The sequence below is a fragment of the Amblyomma americanum genome, chromosome 6 (genome assembly GCF_052857255.1).
Source record: "Amblyomma americanum isolate KBUSLIRL-KWMA chromosome 6, ASM5285725v1, whole genome shotgun sequence".
NCBI lineage: Eukaryota > Metazoa > Arthropoda > Arachnida > Ixodida > Ixodidae > Amblyomma > Amblyomma americanum.
Genome location: NC_135502.1, coordinates 127,213,457 through 127,232,614, shown reverse-complemented (window position 1 = coordinate 127,232,614; position 19,158 = coordinate 127,213,457). Strand labels below are relative to the sequence as shown.

Here is a 19,158-nt window from a genome sequence, read left to right as displayed (position 1 = left end):
GGCCTCCGGCGACGCTGTTTCAAGCTAAGTTTGAGGGTCTTTATTTAACGCGGCTGCATGGTCAATGCGGGGCACATGTGGCCTCTGGCTGGCTGTGCGAGAGCTGGTTTGTTGCGGGGAGGGCGGTATACGTGAGGCTTGGTCCCACGTGAACGGCGGCAATATTTATCCATGTATGGCAGTGCTGGGTGCCTTCTCGACACCTTGTCCAGCGGCAGAAATCGCAGCCGGACAAGTTGGAACCCGGCGTGGTGTCGGGGACTCTGGTCTTCTTCTCTGTGTGCGCCTTCTACTCCGCGTTAGGTGGGTAACGCAGGTGTGAGGCTGCACATGACCCGGTAGCGGCCGAGGGAGCCTATATATACGCCTTGTCGCTTCCTGAAAGAGCCTAACCTTCGTGGACACCTGTCGGCGGTGGTGGGGCTCCAGCTGCGTTGTGCGCACTGAGCGCCATGTTTTGCTCTCGTTAGCGTCACGCGCAGCTGCCGTGATCCTGCGTTGCTTTCGCCTTTTTTCTTTTCTTGTTGAGCCCCTGTTATTTTGCGTAGCCAGGGGCTGTTGGCGTATGGGAACCTCAGTCGATCCGGTGCGGTAATCACGAGTGTTCGTTAAATGTGTGGGTTCATCATCAACACGATTGAAAGCCAGCGACGCAGGTCGTTATCGCCTCGTATTTCCCAGCTGCAGCTTGGCTCACCATGCACTCGGCCCCTTGATGCGTGTACTGTCGACGTCTCAGTTTTCTGTTGTTGATATCTGACGTCCATTCGTGCACCGAAGTTGCCCCCCTCCCAAGCGCGGTTTCCACACACCCGTTGTCAACTTACAGCGTTCCTCGCACTGCCAGTGACTGTCGGATTTCTCCAGCGGCCGATGTCGAAAGTTGCCGCGCCGACCGCTTCTCCGGTGATGGTCCGCGAGCGGGTCAGCGGCGGCCGGGAGGGGTCATCCGCGCGGTGCAAGGGGGCGAGCCGCACCGTTTCGATCTGGGTTTCGGTGCAACTGGGTTGTCCGTCGTGCTCGCTGCATGCGGAGCGAGGACGCCTCGTTTTGGGCCAGGGAGCATTGCGGCCCGGTGACGCCGCTCCGCACAAACGCCTTTGCCTGCTCTGGCGGGATGGCGTGGCCAAGCGCTGCCGTAGGTTCTGGGGATTGCTGCTTCAAGGGGTTGTCTTTTGCGCCTTCTTTTTCGCCCTTGGCACGGTGACCAGAGCTGGGTCGGCGGGACGACATAGTCAGTGCAAAGTTTTCCAGTTACTCTGGACACGACCGCAAGCGGTTATTTTTGCCATCCTGCTGCCGTCAGCAGCTTTAGAGGGAACCTCGAGCATGCTAGGCGTCCTCTGGACGTCCCAACCATCAGCAGCCCAGTCCATTTTTCCCGAGGCTTGTCTGAAGACCGCCCCGTACTGTTCGTAGACCGTGTGCGTTCCTCTGTAGCGAGCTGGCCACGTATGTGTGCCTGACACGCTTGCATTCTTTTATTTCCTTTTTTTTTTTTCTGCCGGCGAAGGAACGGCGCCGCCTGGCCGACGTTGATGGCGGTTCTTTAATTGGATTCGAAAAAGGCCACCTGACCGGCGCTGTCCGTTCCTTCCTGGACCGTTGCGTATCGACAGCGTCCGTGGCCGATGTCCTTTTGCTGCTGTCGGAACGGCTCTCCTCCGTCCAAGCTGTGAGCGAGAGAGAGCGCTCGGCCGGAGTACCTGCTGGTTCGAACCCGGCCGCGGTGGTCGCTCTGGCGAAACGCAGGAGGCCCCCCGTGTACTGTGGGAAGTCATGGTGCTCGTACCCAGGTGGTCGAAATTATTCCGAAGCCCTCCACTACCGTACCTCTTTCTTCTTTCACCTTCCTCCCTTCCCGGTGCGGTTGAGGTGTCCACCGAGAAGTGTGACAGTTATTGCTCCATTTCCTTTTCCTCAGAAAACACTAATTCTGGTATTTCGATAATAGGGCTGAACAGGGAGGCGCCAAACAAGTGTACTTTGTGCAGAACAGCCTCAGTCAGTAGATAATTAATCGCGCAACGCGTGATTTGACGTATACTCGACCGCTTTCTGCACCTTGCGCGAGTGATTTAGTGCGACGACAAAGAGCGCGGTGCACCACTTCGCCGTTGGTGCATTTTTCTGCGCTTGTACTGGCTGCGCTGTTCGCCCGCGGAATGGGCGTTTGTCGGCGTATACCCAGCTCTCGTGCGCTCTAGAGAGCAGGGTCGGGGGTCATTTGTCAGCCGCCAGGTAAGGCGCGCAGCCGAGGGAGCGTAGCGGCTAGCAGCAGCATGCAGTGCAGGGTCGCTCGTCTCATTCCCCCCTCGACCCGGGTTGCGTTAGGCTGGCCTATAGGAGCGGTCATTTGCGGTTGCGTGGTCTGGCTTCCCGGTTAATGGGCCGCGCCGGTACTGGTGCACACTTGGCCTCCTTCGCGTGGTGGCAGCAAAAGACTCGCGCTGGTCTGCGTTCCTTACCAGCTGTCGGTGCCCCCCGTTTTCGCGATGCATCATCTGCTGAACCCACGTTCGATGATTCAACTTGGTAATCTCCGTCTCCCCGGGAATTTCTGCGCGAGTCGGTGGTGGGCCCGGCGGAACAACGCCCGCCGAACTTTCGTCGTGCAAAAATTAACCGGAGGAGGCGCGAAGGCCGTGCAGCTTCCCTTAAAGGCACCAAGAGAAACCGGAGGTCCTGATGTCGCCTGCAGCTGCGCCTAGCCCGTGTCTGACACGCGCAGCTTGCTTCAGCGATTCTTGGGTCTTGAGGACGTAACGTGCGCTTTTCTGGTTGGACAGAGAAGCCGCCTACAATTGCAACATTCGGCCCACTTGAACGTTCTGCATTTTGGCAGTGATACGCACGGATTCGTTGGTGGGCATTTGACCTCAAAAATCCCGACCTCACCTCAACCTCATCAGTTGAGCTTGCTTTATCAGTATGCGGCAACCTGCTTCGCGTATACTTGTTCGCATTGGAAGCCTCTCGCTCATTCACGCACGAACCGGCAGCTGACAAACACAGACACCATTTTCCAGAAATTAGGAGGTATTCACAATACTCTTTTTAGACTTGAGAATAGTTGGCGAATGTGAAGAAACTGGTCGTCGACGTACTTTCCAATGCGACGGATACGCACATCAGTGTATCTCGATTTTCTAGCTCTATCCGGCATAGCGAGAGGACTCAGCGTAGATAATTTTGTCACCCAGCAAACGCTCCTTTCAGTCCTCTGTACGCTGCCTTCGAAAACACTTAGTAACAATCTGCGACTGTACGTAGTACACCAACAGAGGCGCGTTGTATTTGTGTCTGTGTAGAAGCGAGAGCATTAGATGGCTCACTCTCAAGGTCATATCCGGAAAGCAGTATCCGCAAGAAACGGCGCCATGTTACGTCACGATCCGACGAGTCACGCGGAGATGACGTTTCATAATCATATGAGTGTGACGTCATGCCAGGTGACTTGGCAACGGTGTAATGGGACTTCAAACCTAGTCACGTGACGACGATGTAATATGACGTCACATCTGGTCGCGTGACAACGGTTTAATTTCACGTCAGTTTGGGCCAACCGGCAGGCAGCTACGGGTTCTACGCCAGCGGGGGATGGAGGGTGGCGTGCCGGGACAGCAGCGCTCCTTCAGGGAAGACCAGAGGGGTGCGTCCTCCTGTAGGCTCGCGCTGAACGGACATTACGGCGCAGCACCAAAAGCTAAGAGCGGACTGCGTCATCCTGTTGTCTAGACAGCGGAAACCGAACACCTAGCGTCACTGCATGAACACTGCGGTGGTGGGCTCCAGCTCCGCTTCGGAAGCGGCATCTGCAGAAGGTCTCGACCTCACTCAAACTCACGCGTGAGGTAGAGGTCTGATTTCACAAAATTTCTAGCCGTCGCCGACCTCACCTCACGACGTGGGGCTGAGGTCGACCTCATGAGGTTGCCCTCCTCTGTTCGTTGATGTTGACGACGTGGACTGTTCTGTCGGGCTCTGCGGCGCCGAGCGTGCAGTGTCTCTGCCGCGACCATTTCGTTCACCGGCCTACGTGTCTTCGCCCAGCCGGACTTCGTGGCCGATGCGGTGGCAGACGTGCACCGACGCCTGCTTTGTTTTGGTTCGCCTTCGTCCGGGGCCGACTGGTGAGGAGAAGCTGAAATAATGCACCTGTCCTTTTTTCGTTAACCGCGAGCTGTCGCGGGGGTATGCGCTCGACGCGGAGCATGCGGGCCACGTGCGTGTGGCCCAGTGCCCGAATTGCGCGCCGTCTTCTGCGGCCTCCCCATTTGCGGGATCTACCCTCTTTGTTCGCCGACTGGGTGAGCGCGTTTCCCTGCTGCTGCGCTCTCGAAGGACGACCAGTCGGCAATGGCACCAACTGGAGCGTGAGCGCGCCCAGAAACAAATGCGCCGCCCGTCGGGATGGCGCGTCTCCTCGGCGGCTCTTGTCCAGGGCGAAGCGTGTGTGTCCCGCTTTCCCTCTCCTGCTTCGTCGGTTGGGTGGGTGGGGCTGTGTACCTTGGCAAAGCGTCTTATCGCACTCGCTTCACACGCTACTGCGCGCCATATATACATTCTAACTGCTGCGGCACGTTACTTTAAAAAGGGCCGCTTAATATACGCCATTTTCGAGACGGAAATGCACAAATGGACTGACAGCGGTGAGGCAAGACAGGCACTTATCAGCCAGCGGCAGTGACTCCGGAACAGGGGGGCAAGGGGGCGGTTGCCCCCCGCCCCCAAATCTCGCTCACATCAGATTCCTGACAAACGCTTCAATTTTAGGACGTTGTAAATGTAAAAAACAGTGAGCTGAGCTCGTTGGCTTCTTAGCCAGCCTTAAAACGTTTAATTTCAGTAACCTAAGCCAATCGTCTGCCGACAGAAATTGTTAATTGACTGGGATCTGTTCATGAGCATGATTACTTGCATTGTAAGAGTATGGAAAAACTCTAACGCAGTCGATCACTCCTCATGTTTACACCTTTATATATATAAATTTGCCCATTTCAAGTTTTATATGCATTACAAATACACTTTTGAACAGCGAAGTAGGCAAATATAAACAAAAAATAAATAAAATTGAATAAACATTTAAACAAAACATGCAATAATAAACAAACAACTAAAAAACTCGGATGACTTGCCCCTCCACTCGAAAAACTGTCACAGAGTCCCTGGCCAGCTTGCTTCCTCGCCAGTCTCCGTCGTTTTATTAGTTTAACGCGGTAGCTTTAAGGGTCCCGTTCAGCGGAGATACCGCCGCAGTTGTTGGCTTGTCGAGAAAATCGGCATTGGTTGAGAGAGTCGTGACGTCACAGCCCATGACCTGGCGCGGGTAATTGAAACACTTCGCCTCTGAGTCACGTTAGCGGCCGAATATATCCGTCTGTACCCGAGCCCATAAATTGCTTGCATAGCTGTGGAGAGTACATATACCTCCTCAACCAATTGCCAGTGGGAACGCACCTGAAAGGTATTCCTGTGCTTTCGGAACAGCGCTATTTTGAAGCTTGTGGTAACATTCATCGCACAGCACTAGCGCTACCTTGGCGCTTTAAGCCCGTTATTATATACTGAGGTTGTACGGGCCGGGACGCGTTATTTTTAATCATATTTAATAAGTCCCCACCATAGCAAAACAAACAAAACGGTGGCGGTCTTCCATCTAGAGCGATCACTGGCACTGAGCGCAACAGACTCGTTGATAGCAGTCGTAGAAATCTCCGTGGGTGCGATTGATTGACTGAGTTTATTTCCACAGACAAGGAGATACAATGGTTGTGGGGGATACAAAGGTGCTCATGGGCAGCTTGACTGGCCCCCAAGTACCGTTACGGTGGCTGCAGCCGGTCGGAGAGAAGGCATATGAATAGACTAGAGTTAAAACAAAGGCGAAACAAGAAACCCAAAAAGATGCAATTCAAACAGTAAAAAAGAAAAACAATAAAAAGAAAAAAACGCCGTACACACCTTATTACAGAAACACAGTCATGCGTACAAAAATAATTCAAGCAGGTTTCTTAAGGAACAAGTGAGCACGTGGATGCTACATTGAGTAAGGTCATTCAGTAACTTCGGCACCCTGTACCTTAACATTTGTTGACCATAATTAGTTCGCGGATGAGGAACACACCCTCCGGTGTTTGAGTAGTGTAGGAGGCAACGCGTTTTGTGAGATTAGCGAGAGAGCAAAGATTATCTATTCTACTCTTTGTGTCTTTACGGTAGGATAAAACCAGGCGGTGATTCAATAAGGCGGGGAGTGTCAGGGTTCTAAGATCACGGAAAATGGGAGCAGAATGAAAGTCGTGAGGCTTATTGCATATGACGCGTAGAAATTTTTTCTGGATGACAAGCAGTCTGTGAATCTTTGTGCAAGTTGCTGTCCCCCATGCAAGACAGCAGTAATTAAGATGACTGAGGAAATGTGCGTTACATATGAAGAGTTTTACGGAAAAGGGAGGACATCTGACAGAACGGACTAGGCCCAGCACCTGAGACAGTTTACCGGTGGGAAAATTTATATGAGAGTGCCAGGACGTATTATGATCAAAGTGCATGCCCAAACATTTGAATGCTCGTACAACTTCGATTTTAAAATTATTTAGTAGTAATCACTAGGTAACGCAGTGTTCATGTTTTTCGGTTGAAAGAGTAAGGCTTTAATTTTAACGGTGTTTATTAACGGGCCGTTTTCAATAGACCACAGATGTAACTTAGAAAGCACGTGGTTAGCATGTAGGGTTGGGTCATCTGGAGATTTGGAGAAGTGTGGCATCATCAGCATACATAATGAATGTGGTATTGGAATCAATGTTAGTGAGATCGTTAACGAAAATGTTAAACAATAGAGGACCCAAAATGCTTCCTTGCGGGACACCTACAACAGAAAGGACTTTAGATGATATGCCATTCACATGCACAAAGTGCCTTCTATGACTTAGGTATGATTCAGTTAAGTTGAGGGCGATGCCGCGAATGCCATAGTAAGACAGTTTGCAAAGCAGTTTATGGTCAATGGAATCGAAGGCTTTGGACAAGTCGACAAAAACGCCTAAGGTTAATAAGCGTTCCTCAAAATTCTTTATGATTAGCTCTTTCTGTTTAAGGAGTGCCAGTTCGGTCGACATGCCTTTGCGGTAGGTATGTTGATGCGGGGTTATTAACTTATGCTTATCGAAAAAGCTACATAGCCTACAAAAAATGATCTTCTCAAGTACTTTGGAAAAAATTGGAAGTATGGAGACGGCCTATAGGAGACGGCCTATGCGGACACCGCCGCCACGTGAAACACTTCTGATTCGACTAAAACAGTCATAATTTGAGGGTCGCCAGGGAGGAGTGCTGTGGTCATACCAAGTTTCAGATAGCATAATAAAATGAAATTCCAGGTTCAACTGTTAAGCATCGCATCAAGCTGGGCTGACTTATTTCTCGCTGACTGACAGTTTACATGAATGCACCGAATGGATCCATTGTGCTCAGATCCAATAAACTTGTTCAAATCAGAAGGAAGTACAAAGGGTTCACGCAGTAAAGATGACATTATGAAATATGTGCTTTTTCTCAGCTTAAGTAACCCAGCTTATCAAGGTCGGCCATGCACTTTATCAGACATGCGTTAGCTCCCTCTTCTTTCCTTACACTTTTCCACTTCGGTGCCATGCAAAGCGAAAATCATTGACACGTGCCCATTCCTTAGCAGTCTTCAGCAACATTCGGTTCAGCGCAGTCAGGTTTTTCAACATGAAATCATCTGGCTGAATGTCTGAACAACATTTCTTTTTTTCGAGCCATTTGTCCTTTGGTGATTGAAACGAATGATTATTCCTGGTGTTTTGTTGTTCCTTGAGGGAAGTCTATGAATAGCGGAGACAGTTTGTTCGGTCAGAGGGGCAAGCTTCAATTTTGACGCGATGTCGTCCATGAGCGACTCATCTTTTTCCTTCCTTGATGCCATGAACTTCAGCTTTCTGCTATGGTACTCCAGATCATTAACTGCGTCGCGGATGGCCTGTACTAGTGCACGAAGCTTCAATTTTAGCCACTTTGGCTGTGAGTGTCCTTATTTGACTGACATCTTTGAGAGATTCGCGAGAACATCGTCATACTCGGGGCATAGCAGCTTGACCTCTATTTCGCCTACAGTTTGCTTAAGCGGAAGTAGTTCGCCAAGCTTTTTGCTGATGTCAAGGAGCATAGTGGCGAATGAAGCATCCCGCTTCTTGGGCACGAAGGGCAGCGCCAGGACTTCTGAAAATCTTCATCTATGAACCGAAATTTTTTCTTGGTTACACCAGAACAAGTATGACTAAGTGAGTAACCATCGTTATATGGGGACGTCACAAATATATTCAGGCGTTTCGCCAGACACAGACACGGAGCAATACGGGAGACAGGTAGACAGCTAGTAGACGCACTCAAAACTGGCAGCAGCAGTGGGTAAAGTATAAAACAGTCAGGCTAAGAGAAAACAAGAGGCTGCACAACGACAGCAGATACAGAGGCCAGTCCGTTCGCCTCCACTGCTGCTGCCAAATGAGGAAGCCATCGCAGTGACGCCCGTATTTGTAGACGAATGGTGCGGCCGTGACGCAGTCACGTGGATGGTAGCAGATAGCAGCGGCAGTGCAGTGCAGTGCGTGAGTGGCAGCAACTGACTCTGGTGCACCAGGAAACCGTGGTGTACTCGCGATGTGTCACGGAGTGACGGTCCGGCTGCCGTTGACTGCGCACTGTAACTGCAGCAGGTACGCATGATTAGAGGCCAGTCCGCTCGCCGCCACTGCTGCTGCCAAAATTTACTTATTGGACAACTTTTATTTCCACCAGAAAAGACGTTTCTCCCCGCACGCCTGGGAGACGAGCAGCCATCTGATGTAGCAGCCGGAATTGTGTGGGCATGTTTATCCTTAAACGTCGCTGCTACGTGATTTTCTAAGACGCGACTCCTTGATAGCACTTTTGCGAAGCACCTTGCCGCAGTTCTCCGCTCTGTTGTTTACTGCGTTTTAATCCCGTCCCGCGAAGATTCCTTCTCATGATTGGTGAATGCTGTGCTGAAATATGCTATACGGTGTATTTTCAGGATTGTTATTCACCGATACCGCTCTTGGGCAAGATGATGTTAGGTCGCTTAAAGGGGCCGTTGAGCCCTGTGAACTGCATGGTTGAAGCACAAGATCGAATTAGTTATGCTTCGTTGGGTCTACTTGGGTCTTTATGCGCAGCCGCCGTGTGGTTGCGATCTGCTGTACGTGCGCATGTGTAATGAGCCTTGTATTAAAACGCTTTCCGTCAAATGAAACCCACTGAAAGTTCGCGCTCGTCCCTTCCTGGCTTGCTTTCCTGTTTTCGTAGAACAAGCCGTCCCGGTGCAGGGAAATTTGCGGCAAACGATAACGACATAGCGGGGAACTTACAGTAAATGTTGCTTTGAAATTCTGGAACTGCAAACACCGCCCGACACAAGATCGAAGAGAGCGCGTAGCGCTAAGCTGGCGCTAAAAAGCGGCAGGTAGGCGCGATCACGCGGATTCTACCCGAAAGCGGCGACGTGGTGCGGGAAGTTTTGCTCGTTGCTCATAGATGGCGCCACCGGTCGCGTCGTGCCGAAGCACTGAGGCAGGAATTTGGGTTGAGACAGGTCGATTGTGGCCGTGGCCTGGCTTTCGTGGCGGGCACGCTGCAGTGGCGGATAGGCCCGTACCTTGAAACGTAGCTCCGTCCACATTACCAGCGACGTTGAGCGCTTTTTCCCGATTGCTAAGGTGCGCCCCTTTTGAGCCTCCTAGCGGTACTGATAGTAGTGCTGCGAGCGCCGGTGTCTGTGACGTCGGTGAATGAACTCGTATTTGGAGTGTGGTTCACTCTGAGCAGAGATAACAGCCCTTCCATGTGTTTACACTTTTGTGTGTTGTCTGGGTGGACGTGGTGGGGAGATAATTGTTTTGTATGCGTCCGACTGCAGTGAGCAATGCAACGCTAATGAGCGCCACCCTCTGCAGTTTTTTTCACTGTGGACGCTGACCCAGCTAATTACCTTTTGCACTTGTGTACCAACAAGAATGTTCCCGAAACCAGAGTCGTGCGGTATGTGGGGTAGGGTTTAACGTCCCCAAGCTGCACTATCTTCCCAAGCTGCATCTATCTTCTCTAAGCGGTTAGCGTGATACAGCAGGGGGTGGCAGCGGTGCCTTAACAAATCGCGCCGAATGAGAAGACTTGTCTTGCCGCCGTAACCTATCACGCCCAGCACTTTTCCATCACCATCCTTTTTTTCCAGTCACCATCAGCCTTCGTTCCGCGGCTCGGTCATGCGTTAAACGCATCGCGCGTCGTTCATCTGCATTTGCGAAGTCATTCAAACCACGCACTATCATAGAGTGGAACAATTTACCAACGCGCATAGCCATTGAATCTAACGCCTTCACATTTCTTGCTTTCATCCGCAGCGACGTTGGCACTTGAAATGTTCGAAAAATTTAATTTTTTTTACCAGTTGCTGTACTTTTGCAATTACTTCTGTTCTTGTCGTGCCTAATACGTACTGTAGGATTTCTCATTTCCGTTACGCCTGATCGTTTTCTTTAAACCTATAATTTGTATTATATTGTTTTTTATCGCCTGCTTCTTTATTTACTCTCTGGTGATTAATTATTTTTTCCATGTTATACCGAGCCTGTTTATTGTTCCTTCGCTTGTTATTGGTTCTCCTTGTACATGTTTTTACACTGAACCACCCCCCACCCCACCCCCCTTACCCCCTATGTAATATCCTCGAAGGAGGCCTTTAGGGGTATGCTAAATACATAAAGTAAATAAATAAATGGGATATCATCATCATTCATCATCACCATTATCAGCCTTACTACACCCACTGCAGGGCAAAGTCCTCTTCCATGTCTCTCCAATTAACCCTGTCCTTTGCCAGCTGCTGTGGTCGCCGCGGTGGCTGAGTGGTTATGGCGCTCGGCTGCTGGCCCGAAAGACGTGGGTTCGATCCCGGCCGTGGCGGTCGAATTTCGATGGAGGCGAAATTCTAGAGGCCCGTGTACTGTGCGATGTCAGCGCACGTTAAAAAACCCCGGGTGGTCGAAATTTCCGGAGCTCTTCACTACGGCGTTCCTCATAGCCTGAGTCGCTTTGGGACTTTAAACACCCATAAATCAAATCTTTGCGGGCTGTATCCACCCTTTAAATTGCCTGCAAACTTCTTAATCTCATCCGCCCACCTAACCTTCAGCCGCCCCCTGCTCGCTTACTTTCTCTTGGAATCCACTCTGTTACCCTTAACGACCAGCGGCTACCTTGCTTTCGCATCACATGCCCTGCCCAAGCCCATTACTTCCTCTTGATTTCGACTTGATTAACACGCGTTTGTTCCCTCACCCACTCTGCCCGCTTCCGTCATCTTAATGTTACACCTAACACCTTCATTTCCATGGCTCGCAGTGCTGTCCGTAACTTAAGCTGAACTCTTTTGGTTAGCCTCCACGCTTCTGCCCCGTAGGTGAGTACCGGTAAGATACAGCTGTTGTACACTTTTCAACTGAGGGAACTGCCACTCATGATCTGAGAGAGCATGCCATACGCGCTCCACCCCATTCTTATACTTCTAGTTATTTCCCTCTCATGATCTGGATCAGCTGTCACTACCTGCCCTAAGTAGATTCCTTTACCATTTCCAGGCCCTCGCTGCCAATTGTGAACTGCTGTTCCTGTGCTAGACTGTTGAACATTACCTTGGTTTTCTGCACGTTAATTTTTATACCCACCGTTCTGCTCTGCCTGTCTAACTCATTGATCATGAGTTTCAGTTCACCTCCTGAGTGACTCAACAAGGCAATGTCATCAGCGAATCGCAGATTATTTAGGTACTCTCCATTTACTCTTATTCCCAACTGTTCCCAATTCAGGCCTCGGAATGCCTCGTGTAAGCAGGCGGTGAATAGCATTGGCGAGATCGTGTCTCCTTGCCTGGCGCCCTTCCTTATTGGTGTTTTATTGCTGACTTTATGGAAGGCTATGGTAGCTGTGCAGTTGCTATATATATATATATATCTTCCAGTATTTTGACATAAGGCTCTTCTACACCCTGATTACGGGAAATGGGGAATAACCACTGCGGAATTGGAATAACCGCGGCGTCATGATACTCAGTTGACGCCATTGGTTGGATGGCCTTCTTCCAGGGGCGTCTGCCGCAAAGCGAATGTCGCAGCATGTACTACAGTCTGCGTCACCCACCTGTGCAGCGGTCGAGTCGAGCAGTGTGAAACACGCTGTCTAGATATTGAAATTAGAAAGCTGGCCCATTGTTTCGGGGCAAAGTGTTCCCCTGCTTGCAGGTCCTTGTGGCTCTACTTATTCCTCGCGAAAATCTGCGGCGAGGTGCCGATTTTCGCAACGAAAAGCGCACGCCGCTCCAGACAGTGCTGTCTGTCTGCATCACCCGCGTGCAGAGTGCTGCTGCGGTGCGCAAGGAAAACTGAAATTATACAGCAGCTTACGATTTTCAGTAAAAGTGCTCTTTGCGCCTCGTTTTCCTTGCGTCCATGCTTTTCGCATAGATCCTATAGCAGCTGCGTGAGGGGTCGCTTTGTTTGAAGCGTGGCGCGTCGATGTACACGCAGTCTGTACAGGAACGGTGCAGGAGCGTTTGAAAATGGCGTCCGCATCCATCATTGCCGAGGTACATGGTGATGAAGTGAGTAATACATCTTAAAGCCCATCTTGGCAGAATGTATATCATGTTGACATCATGAATGCTTTATCGAGGTGATGCCTTTATGTCCTGTTCGCAGTGGACATACGCATCTCACTCACAGTGTTATCCTTCGGAAAGAAGAAGAACCTGTGTGTTGACTGTGGTGAACCTGTCGCCGTGGATCCCATTGTAATTGCATATAGTAAATTATACAGTTTTCCAGGTTTTACTAAGAGCACGCATTTTTTTCACCCAAAACTTTGTGGGTTTCTCAGTAGGCACAGGCCACTACCCACCGCGAGTTCGAGCTTCGCGCGAGCCAAGGGCCCCGATCAGCCGTCACCACACGCACCCTGGGGCACCGCTGCGGCGGCGTTCAATCTCTGCAGAGAGGAGAGCGGCTCGCAGCAAGAAACATGCCTCCAAGTTCACAAAGGAGGCGTTTATTGACGCCGTCCTCCAGCGGTACATACACACACTCAACAGTCACCCCGTCCCGGGGCGCGCTCAGAGCAAGGCTCCGGTGCGCGCTCGGGGCAACAAGAGAAATGCGCGCCGCTAGCACGCCGCTGCAGGAGATTGTCCCCGCGGCAGTGCTGTGATCTCTCTCGTGTCGGCCGTTGGGCCGTTTGCGAGAGAGAGTGGGCAATCAACGCAAGGTGCGCCTGTCAGAGGTCGTTGGACCCCTGGACAGGCTCGAGCCGCGGCGGATCGAGGACCCACGCTGGCGAGCTCGAGTATGAACTGGTCCGAACGGCAGAGGCCGGCCCGGACGAACAGTAACGTACGCACCTTACGCTGTCTCGGAGGGGTCTCTCTCTCTCTGGGCCCCGCTCGGAAGGTCGCGCGACCACCCCAAACGGGTCCCGAATTCCCGCCAAAAGTCACCAATGGCAAAGGCCCTTGGGAAGCCGGGGGCGGAGCTGCGGCCGAATGACAGCGATTAGCCACCAGCCGTCTCTCCGCCGCCCGAGGCGGGAGAAAGGGAAAGAGAGCGACGCGGGATGCCGCGCAGACGCCACGGCGGGAATCTAGCAGGCTTCCCACAACTTCTACACTGAGAAGATTCACTTTTAGGCCCCATACTCGTTTTTAAGCTTCTGAGACATGTTAAATAAGCTGTACTTTTCAGAAACGCATCAAGTACTTCATTAAATAAAAAAATTCTCTTGTACCTTGTCTTCGGCGCGCGATAGGCTAAGTGGATTGCGCGGGGAAAAACAAAAACAAAAAAGGAGAACAGATAACTAGCTAGCAGGTCGTTTTAACGGCTACAAATTATTCCGATTTCTGTGCGGAGAAGATCGTACGCCCTGGAATGCTGGCACGGGGTTCACATCTGGTCCAGCCGTTCGCGTCGCCCAGTTCCGGTTATCGTTGCTGCAGCTCAGTACGTCGAGGCCAGCTGATTTACGCCTCCATCGCTGCGCGCTCTCGGTGTCCTCGTTCTGTGTCGCACCCGGAGGGAGAAAGAAATGAAAGCCGCGCTGCCTGTGCACTCTTAAAGTTGGCCGCGTGTCAGCCTCCGGGGCGGCATTCCCCGACACTTGGTCCGCCGCGATTCCGGTGCACAGGAATAGTTACACCCCCGAGGGACGCGCGATGCCAGCCGGCGTCCCTCTTTTGCGAGGAGAGGGAGTGTCGATCGCCGCCGCCCAATGTGTGTCCCGCGCTGGCCTGGAAACCGGGGTTGTCACTCGCACCGCTGGCGGAACGGGGCCGGTCGCAGGCATCCGCTGCCTTTTATTGGGGCGAGCCGTGCGCCTCTGCCTGCAGCGAGGCGAGCTTCGGAGCGGCGGCTGCACCGAGCGAGTTGACGTGGTCGCAGAGAAAGCGCCCGCAGTTCAGCTTGGGATAGGTCTGTTCTCCTATTGCGCTGGAGGTGTCCAGACTAGGTGCGGTAATCGGGCAGGCCGGTACCCGATCGTTTCTCTTTCGGAAGACGCCATTGACACGCGACGCGCAGGTGTCGTCCCTTGGGCCGCAGGCATGGAATCAGGTGCTTCGGTTACCCCAGAGAATAACGGGCTCGCACTTGGTCGCATGCCCGACGCTATCCTTGCTTTGTGCTGCGTCGGCGTTCAGCTCTGCTGCCACCTGGCGCTACACCTCGCAGCGGCTGCTACATTGTAGCGCCGCGCCCTCGTCCCCCCCTCTCCTGGTTCTCGCGAGGTCTCTCCCTCTCGGTGGGGCTGGAAAAAGGCCGTTCGGTAGAAGTGCACGTTATTACCGGCGGCCATTCCTTTTCCTGCCCACGAAATCCCGGACGCCGGGCTGATTTACGGCACCACCTGGGTGCGCAACCCGTTTCCCTGCTCGCGAGGCTCGTGGAGCCGCCGCTCCCCCGTTGGTGGTAGATTCGCGCCCAGCAGCCCGGACGAGGAGTGGCAGGCCTCCCCTGCCCGCGCGACGCAGGCAGGCCGCCTCCGAGGGCCGGCCCTGTTTGCGCAGTCCATATTGATGTAGTCCTGTAGAAAAAAAAAAAAAAGGCTGGTCAATATCGCGAGCCGGTGCCTGGGCTGGCCAACAGCTCTGCGTGTGTTCAGCCGCATTAAAGGCACCCTGAGAACAGACTGAAGTTCGCCCATATCTGTACATTACGACCAAGACTGTTTTCACTGACAACGGAACTTTATTTTTTTTTTAAGCTAGAAAAGGCCGAGAATGGAAATAGGGTGTCGCCGGTTTCGGCGAGTCCTTCCTCGGAGGGCAGTGAAGTGTTCCACTGTCGCAAGCACTGAGCCCTAGGTTGAACCCCTCCCTCCATTTTAAGGCGACAGCCTTTAATGGCTCACACTCGCGGTGACCGTCCGTCGCCACCTAAGCAACAACTGACGACGTGCTGCGCATGTGCACCGTGACGCCGCCGCTTCCTCTGCCACGCTCGCGCCAGCTGCTCTTCTCCTCTGTCGTAAAATGAAATCAAGCGCGGCAAATTCAAATCAGTGCGATGAGTCGCAAACGGCTTCCGCCTTCCCGCAGTTAAGAGATACCCATGTCCTTCCAACGAATTTCTTTTTTTCCTAATGTAGGTCGTAGGGCATTGAGGGTGCTCATTTGCTCTTATATTTGAGCTCTTTAAATATAGCATCGCCGATGTATGCAATTGATTCTCGGAGTAATCACCGCGTGTACTGTTTAATTTGATAAAATGCGTCTTTTTTATATTTTGTTCAGCTCGCGGACCTCGGGCACGCTTTGCTCAGCACAAAACTGGAAAGGAGTCGTTTTATGCGGTATGGAGGTCCAGGCATCCCAGGAAGTAGACGTTTATTTAGAAACCGTGCGTATTGGGCCCCAGCTTCGCTCTGCAAACATGCGGCCTAAACTTCGTACCTAAGCGTTTGGTCGCACAATGCCGCAGCTGTGGTTCAAGCATTGTATGCGGTTCTATCCCCATTGCCTCCATGCACCTATACGTGTGATGCAGTGGGTAGTACGTGGTTTACCTTGGCCTGTTGCTCGGCTTCCCAGGCAGTGAAATTCTCGAAAAATGGGACCTGTGCTCTTTCGCCAAGCACCATTGCGGCTCATCGTAAACGATTTCGCCAGGCCGTTTCGGCCTCTCTCTGCTCCCGTTGTCTGCCTGGGCGTGTAGTTGCGTGGCGTCACTGCACGCGCAGGCGAAGAGTGTCCCGCGCATTTTCCCCATGCAAGGTGCGTCGCGGCAGCTTCGTGCGTCGTCGCACTTCGTGACTCGTGCAGCCAGCGTTCTCGACGTGCAGTGCCGCGCGCGATTGGGAACGACGCGAGCGACCACTCGGCGCATACATCAGCTGGTTTCCCAACAGCCCCCTCGGCGCGTTCTCAATTCCCCCGCGAAGCGCAATAATTCACGCTGGCCCCGAATGACGCTGATTCATCGGCCTTTTGTCGCCGGGGTGGCTGACCCTGAGGCCTGTCGTCCCTCCCTGCTGCTTGTCCATGCTCAGGTGGACGACGACACGCAACGCATGCGAGGCGAGGCCTGAGCTCGCTGTCGGTCGAGAGAGGGGCCTGGCCTACATTGTTTCCGCACGTTCGACGCTCCGTCTCTCTGCGCCTTCACGACACCGCTGCTGTGTTGCAGCTCATATTAATGTGGGCTGTTTACGTACACCAGTGTTTCTCAGCATCGGCAACAGCGCTTGCTTATGGTGTTCAAAACTACTTTCCAGAGTTTGTAAATGATAACAAATGAGCATAACCTGCTTTTGCACGCATGTTATGCGACAAGGCGGACAGAAAGGGAGAGGATAAGGATCATTTCCTGATCCTCTCCCTTCCCTATTTCCCTGGCATTTTACCCCAGAAGAGCCGAATACTGCGCCGGGGTAAATCTTGTGAGCCCATTAGAAAATCGGTCGGTGCCCGCCGGCACTGGGGATCGAACCCAGCACCTCTCGCATGCTAGGATGATGCTCTAACCACTAGGCCACCGCATCGGTATAATTATATATCGGAACTAAAGTAAACGTTTTAGCCACCGCAGCTGAGTTGGTAACTTGAACACGTCGTGCATCTCATATCCGTCTCGCACCTCAGCGAAAGTTTGGTTCGTCATCGTTGATTAAAAAGTATGTATATCTCTCAAGTTTGGGCGTTCTCTTGAACGCGCGTGAACTTTGCAGCCGTAGCTTCGACAGTTAAATGACATTTCTCTGTGATCTTTGCTGCGAGTCTCTGTGCCTTCAGAAGCATGCTGCAAAGTCACATGACGCATCATATACGCGACGCAGTACACATCTAAATCGAAACTACAAGTGATTTCACTGGAAGCACGAAAAACTTGGGAGTTATCTGGTCGCCCGGAAAGAGGGGGGGGGGGGGGGGGGGGGGGATCTAATACGTATACGTGGGAGCGCAGTGAGTGCACTCTGTCTCTCGGCGAAATTTAGGCTGCAGAATTGGTGATGCGGTTTTCAAAATCTGCGCGTAAGAGAGATGTGCCTCATGATGAGGATATACGCTTTAGCCTTGGTTCGAAAGTTGCGGTCGTCGTTTTCTCCCCCCAGGTGCAAAACAGAAAGTTTCATAACAACCCAAAGGCGCTTGTGGTCAACGAAATGAAAGCCAAACTATATCATTCCTCTCCAAGCACGTTTTTCACCATGTGCACATATAATCCGTAGAGGGAGTGCATTAAGCTTCGGTATGTTCCGATACTGCCCGGGGAAAGTGCAACGAATTTCCTGCATGGTTGAATAAGGGTATATCGAATGCAGGATTGATGAATTGATTTTCTTTTTGTTTGCTCGCTTGCCCTATAGCTTGTATGCTTTTGCCTTCCGGTTTACAGTGTCGGGGGTTTATGGCGTGGGTGTCGTTTAAAAAATACAATAGGGTAATTGTGGCCCGGTAGTGTGCACGCTCTCCTTGAGAGCAGCTGTGCATGCCCATATGTGCACACAGACGCTTTGGTTCGAAGTCCCCCGCCAAAGGAGGAAGGCGCGCTGGGTTGGCGGCGGCGATGAAAGTGGGCTCCCCGGCCGAGACGTGTGTCGTCGTCCCAGCTGTCAGTGGGGCGAGGCGAGCGGTTCGGCTGGCACACTTGTTCGGCTCCCCTTTGCTCTCGGCCCGTTTCCCCGTGGTCGAAGCCGGCCGACCCGAAGCGGACGCATTGTTCGCCGCCTGACAAGCATCTCCGTCTCGATCGCGTTCCCAATGGATGCTGCCCAGCCTCTCAACAATGGACCCTCCCCGGGGCTTGCATATCCTTCTTCCCCTCGCGTGCTGCTCTGGTCACGTGCTGTGACCGCGTTCGCCAAGCTTCCGAGTCTTGGGAACGACGGAGACCCCCTGCAAACTCGGCGCTAGCCTGCACTTGCCTGCATGCATACTGAGGGTTTGCGTAACCATCGGGCAGTTCAGAACACAGGCAAGAAAAAAAGAAGGTGGCGGCTTTTTTTTTCCTGCTGAAATCTAGCGCAGAGGTTGCGTGCTGTCATCTGGTTAGTGTGCCATGTGCTGTTCTGCGCTGGAAGAAGTCCCGGAGTATGTCGTCATTCAAGTGGTGCGTTTTTTCTTCTTCTTGTGCATAACAGTGCTGGTCGGGCCTGAAACCTACAGGAGCCCTTCCAGCCAGCCGAGTCGCGTCAAGTCTGTTTCGGATGCAAGCGACTGAACCAACTGAGCGCTTGAGGTGCGTCCCAGAGGGAGACCAATTTCCAGCTTCGTAAAACCGAGACCGGTCGGAACAGGTTTCTGCGCGGCGACGGGAGAAATCGCGAATGTTTTCGCTTTCATACGAACCAGGCTTCAGCCACGGGAGTGGCTTGGCGTGATTCCGATGTAGGAACATGTGTAGGAATCGTCCGTTTATATCTCTGAGCAGTGCGTAGTTGCGAAGCTGGGACAGGGCGGATTTAAATGCGGAGAAGCGGTTGTGCCCCCTCCTTCCCCCCATTCCTAAGCAAGGTGTTTTAATCAGGAAAATCACGCTGAATACTATTTTTCTTTTTTCAGTCTGTGCAAGA

General features: G+C 52.3%; 1 protein-coding gene across 5 annotated transcripts in view; it reads left to right on the top strand.

Moving 5' to 3' along the window:
* rdx (BTB/POZ and MATH domain-containing protein rdx) overlaps window positions 1-19,158 on the top strand; it is a 261,129-nt gene that overhangs the window by 119,839 nt on the left and 122,132 nt on the right. The window contains exon 1 of one of the 5 annotated variants that reach the window (XM_077627971.1): window positions 18,614-18,695. The exons of 3 other annotated variants lie outside the window; for them this stretch is intronic. The gene's annotated coding sequence lies outside the window, so the exon portion shown is untranslated. Of the gene's footprint in view, window positions 1-18,613; window positions 18,696-18,731; window positions 18,825-19,158 lie in introns of those variants that run through there. One more of the 5 variants, XM_077627970.1, reaches the window with a different exon arrangement.